The following is a 6,062-nucleotide window of genomic DNA, read 5'->3' on the forward strand; positions in this document are numbered from 1 at the left end:
TGAGACACAGATCGGGTACAAACTATAAAATCTGTATTTTTATATTCACACACAAAGTGTCAAAAAGATTCACACGCTCATAAAACTGACACAAAGTACAACAGTATAAATTTATTTCTTTAGCATTTTTGTGGTTATTTGAGATTAAATGTGGAAAATACTTTCTGGCCAAGAGGCAAACAGAGACAGAAGCTGCATGTGCACATCCCTTTTTTTTGTTGTCGTCCACCAAGAACGCTGTGGCAGGAACATCATTCCGATTCTGACAGATCTGCCAACTCACTTCTGTTTGACATAATATCACCCGTCAAAGTTCCCACTGGGAAATGTCCCAGTGCTCCCAATACACAGTGCCTCTCTTGTTGTGTGAATTTACTTGAATTTTCTTTTGAAACCTCTGACAGGTGGAGTGAATGATCATTTGCTACAATGTCATATTCTCCTTGGAAACCGTAAGCTCTGCTGTTCAGGTAGGGCAACCGGGTTTCAAAATTTACATGGGACTGCACAGCATTTTTATCCCTTCTTCCCCACGTCCCACATATTGAGGCACTGTCCTGCATTTCTGATTGGTTCCTCAAGTTTACAGAAGCCAACACACACACATGCCTCGAAAAGAGATTCATCTATGGATGAATCATTTCTAAAACCCAAAGCTGGACGGAAATAACAGAAATAAGATGGAAACAATAAAAACAAACTTTAGCTCACATTTATATGTACTATATTTGTACATATAAAACCCCCTTCAGGCCCCTCTTCTATGGAACCAGCTCCCAGTTTGGATTCGGGAGACAGACACTATCTCTACTTTTAAGATTAGGCTTAAAACATTCTTTTTTGCTAAAGCATATAGTTAGTGCTGGACCAGGTGACCCGGAATCCTCCTTTAGTTATGCTGCAATAGACGTCGGCTGCCGGGGGATTCCCATGATGCACTGAGTTTTTCCTTTCCAGTCACCTTTCTCACTCACTATGTGTTAACAGACCTCTCTGCATTGATTCATACTTGTTATTAATTTCTGTCTCTCTTCCACAGCATGTCTTTATCCTGCTTTCCTTCTCTCATCCCAACCGGTCACAGCAGATGGCCCCGCCCCTCCCTGAGCCTGGTTCTGCCGGAGGTTTCTTCCTGTTAAAAGGGAGTTTTTCCTTCCCACTGTCGCCAAAGTGCTTGCTCATAGGGGGTCATCGGATTGTTGGGTTTTTCCTCTACGCATTATTGTAGGGTCTGCCTTACAATATAAAGCACCTTGAGGTGACTGTTGTTGTGATTTGGCGCTGTATAAATAAAATTGAATTGAACTGAATTGAATATTTATTCAGTGGGAAAATGAGTTCATTCATAGCACATGTGTCCTTTATCATGCCAGCCGTGTAATCTGAGTAGAGACCGGAACATCCCTCATCCTAGTGGCTCTTCTCTACATGTATTGCTTACCCAAACTTTTTCTTAACCCAAGCTCAATAGCAAATGGCACTCCCCAGTGGCAACAGTCTCCTCCAGCAGTAATGCACCCTGCCACGCTGCAAGAACACCTCAGAAAGAAGCACAGCCCTAACCTTACAGCTATGCAGATCCAAAACTAAATGAGCCTGTGCGTAACCTGCAGGGTCCACTAGATCACACACCATGATCCATCAGAGCTGCACACAGAATAAGGCAAGTAGCTTTAATGTTGTGGGGGATGGATGTATAATCTGCATTAATCTATCAGCAGTTTGTGACACATTCTGCTTGATCAATGAAAACTTGTGTTGCTTGAGGGAAATCCTGGGGATTACCTAAATACACGGGATTTATTCCTAGAAAAAACAAATGCAAGCGTGTGCCAATCCCTCCAGTAGCGGTGGAACAAACCAAGTCTCACATCTACATAATCAAAATGTGAAATGTAGAGAATATGTGATTTATAGAGCACTGGCCATTATTCATGCAGTGCTTCTTTGAGGGTTAAACGTAGCTTCGGGCTATGTGATGTCAGACCTCTGGGACATTATCTGACCCTTGAAATGATCTGTGGTCAGACTTCTAGAGGGAAGTACAGGTTGTGTTTTTAAACTCCGAGTGCATCCTGATGCCTGAGGGGATGTAAACACGACATACTGAGCCTGTTCAGGCATCAACCACACCGCATGGCCTCCTCCTCCTCCTCCCTGTGCTCTTCTGTCTCCCTTTCATAATGTTCACTGTCTTTCTACCTTGAGATCAATCACAAAAACAAAAGCTAAAATGCCACAACACCTCAAAACTCTGTGAGGCCCACCCAAGAACAGATTGGCTCTAGTTTTAGAATGTGTAGTTTCTGCTTGAAAAATCAACTCACCCAGAGCATATCAGCCATAAACTGTGCACTAGTAATGACAGAGGACACAGGCTGGGAGATTCATTGATAAAAAAAACCATGAAATAAACACAGCAAGAGCAGCAATAAAAGCAAGACAATGCCACAGCCTGAGACATTCACACACACACAAACCCTGCAAAAGCATTTAGAGGCTGGGCTCCATCATGGAGTGCATTCAAGCAAGACGAGTCAGCTGCACAATGTGAAACGCCACTTGGGTTTTTTTTTCATGTTCCTGATTGAAGAGAGACTGCCTCGATGCTAGAAGATAGTATTTGTTCTCAGAGTTACACCCCATCCCCTGCCTCCCTCCATACATCTTCTGTCATGTCGGTGCCACTTTATAGTGCGGTTTTTGCATTGTAAGCTTTACTCGTTTTAAAGAAATCATTTACTACTTGTTACATAGATGCAAACAGAAAACCTTTTCCAGGCTGTCAGTAAAGTTTTACTTCCAGAAAACGCTGCCATTATGAATCTAAAAGGTTAACTTGATGGTAAGGTTTCAATAGAATTAGCAACTAAAAAAGACCATTTAAAAAAAAAAAATTAAATGGCCTTTTTTAAGCAAGTTGCTAAGAGTACAACTTAAGGTTGGAAGGGGTATCTCTTTGGACTGTGACAGGAAACCAGCATGCCTGGAGGAAAATAGTTATTCACTAATTATTCTTTATTGGAAAAGTAAATGAGTTAAATGTGCACTAAGAGCAAAAGAAGGAGAAATGGTAGGGCTGCCTCCTCGAAATTGAGAGCATTAGTCTTAAAACCCAGATCTGAACTCCCAAAACTCCTTTTAAAGTTCAGAATTTGCCCACTCACAGGAATTTTGTAATGACAATGTGTGTGTTTGTGTGTGATGGTTGCAGATGCCAAGTTAATGTATTTACCCAAAAACAATGTGTAGCTATGCCTAGGTCTCAGTGTAACAGTAACCTAAATGTACATTGCCCATGCAGTATAACAGCAGTATCCCCCTTCTGGTTTCCCTCTTGGCACTGTAGTTAACAGTATAAAGGTTACTGAGCTAATAAGCCCAACTAGAGTAAAACCACAGCAGCAATTTGAAGAACCTTAAAGTTGCATTCAAAGTCTTTGAGCAAAAACTGTAATTAATATGTTGAAGTACTTGAAATGGGTAAGATGAAAGGGATCACTTATTATTATCATTCTGCTGCTAATATTCTGGTGTAAACCTATAATGTTGTGTTGCACACTCACGTATGCAAAAGTGGCTTGAAACACACACACATTCTCGTTTTGCTATCTTAGTGAGGACCCTAAACCTAACCATCAAAAATGAATGCCTAACGGTTAGGCATTCATTTTTGATGGTTAGGTTTAGGCTAAAGGTTAGGGTTAGGCCCTAACCTTTAGCCTAAACCTAACCATAACCTAATTGTAACCCTGACACTAAAACCACATTTTGAGTCTCAAAAATACCTTCAAACTTGTGAGGACAGGCACTTCCGTCCTAATAAGTGACTGTTGGTCCCCACAAGTATAGGAACATTCCAATTTTTTGGTCCCCAGAAAGATGTATAAACAGGTACATATACACACACACACGTTCTGAATGCAGATAAACGTGCAGATACAGTAAAATTATGCTGACTTGCCAGTATTTGTGTCTGAGGGGTTGTTATCAGGATGCCAAAGATCACTCATTGTTACAACTTTAGCTCTAAAAAAAGAATAATTTTTTTTTTTTTAAAAGACCATCCAGCTCTGTGTGATGTGATTGTTGTGTTTCATTTCTTTCGCTTCAGACTCTATCTATAATTGTAGCTGAGAAGGATCTGAAAGCATCCGTGAGTTTGGTTCACTGTGATAAAGGTAAATTAACTTCCAAATTTACTATTTGGATGATAAGCCACGGTTTTCTTTTTCTTTTTTAAGTGAAATTTTTTGCCTGGTGATGAGGACACGTCTCTTATACTTAGTGACTAAGATTTTCCAGTTTTTTTCAAAGTGCTCAATTTGGATAAATTATGTTGTTTTTTTTTCTTTCCAGTCAGAAAAATCCATAAATAACTTAAATTTCACAAAGAAAAAAAGCAGCAACCCTGCAGTTCAGATATATTTTATCAATATGGATACTCAAACACATCAAAGAACCAGTCTTTAGCAGTTGATTTAGCAATGAATTTAGACAATAGCAACTGCCAGCAAACACTCACCAACCAGTCAGAGAATACACTTTTGTCCCAAGCGACTGGTGGGCACCAGCTGGTTGCCAGCTGATCTCTGGCCTATGTGAACAACATTGTCTTGGATGACATGACATCAGTATGTCAGTGTGACATGTTTACACCAGTAGTGCTGAAAGTAATTATTAACAGTAAATTTGTTACAAATTTACAAAAGATTCCGTTTCATCTTAAATGGTCATAAATCACATCTACAGTTTTAGAAATATCTAAACAATCAGTGTCAGCATGGCCCTTTGTTGAATATGCATTACAATGGAATAAAATGACTTACTTTTCCAAGCAATCAATCTAACGTTCTAACAATCAAACAAAGAAGAGCCCTGGTTTGCTGCTGCCAAGTGAGTTTGCTTTGATTTTAAATGTCATACAGCCTGTAGGAGGTTTTACTCAGCCCGTACCAGCAAGCCTTCCAAAGTGAGACAACTATGTTATGAGGTTTGGTTGTACATTTGAATAAGCGGGCTTGCAAGAATACCAGAGGATTTAATGTAGGCCCTTTACCCAATACTTCAATTCCTTAGTCAAAGCAAACATAAAGGTCATTGAGGCGGTTTAGAGAACACAGTGTATAAACAATCCATCTTCAGAGAGACTGACGAAATCTTTTCGTGTCTCTATCCTGGCCTTTAACGGGATTCCTCTTAAAATGCAGAAAACAGCAAAAATCAGTTTTTAATACCATCTACACCTTGTTATTTATTTTTATTTTTTTGATAGCTGGTTTTGTTTGCAAGAGTAGCATTCAGCATTTTTGTTTACCAATGCAAAAAAGCTGCATATGCCTGCTGCGGTGAGAGGTGAATAAAAGTGAGACTGAAACCTACAAAATAACCTGAAACCCCTGTCAAACAGCAGCATGGCACCATCACGCTACTTTTGGACTTTATTTGGTATTGTGTGTAAATGCATCTCTCAAGGGATCGAGGGCCAGCTTACTGAGGTCTTGCCGACTCATTAGAGCCAGCAGGATCTGATCAAACTGCACTCAGATCTATACAAATGGAGCTTTTTCAGAGAAACCGCAATCTCTACAGGCACAGTGAAGAGAGAGGTGGGGGTCTAGTGGAGAGGAGAGTGGGGGGAGTTGACTTTGATGAAAGCTGATAAAATGATGTTTGACAACAGAGCTATACAGCAAAGCACCTTGAATCTTTGAACAGACTGCAAGACTTCCGTTTTCTATCACGTAGCTTGTTGATAGAAAAAGTCGCCTTTATAATGAATTGGATGTAATCACATTTCACTGCCTCTTTTCATCACAGCTCCTTGCTCTTTATGATTGACAGGTTTCCATGCAGTTTCATTTACTCGCATGACCTTTAAAACTACTAGTTAATGACATCAGCAGTAATCGGCTTTTTCTCCATTGAAAAAGTTACTCTATGCAGTTAATATCACCAAGGCTGAAGGCTAATGCTTCTCAATATCTCCAAAGAAACTATTAGAGAATATGATTATTATTGCATATAACAGTCCTTTCTAAATTAGGCTGATGAGCTTACTG

The sequence above is a fragment of the Oreochromis aureus genome, linkage group 10 (genome assembly GCF_013358895.1).
Source record: "Oreochromis aureus strain Israel breed Guangdong linkage group 10, ZZ_aureus, whole genome shotgun sequence".
Taxonomy (NCBI): Eukaryota; Metazoa; Chordata; class Actinopteri; order Cichliformes; family Cichlidae; genus Oreochromis; species Oreochromis aureus.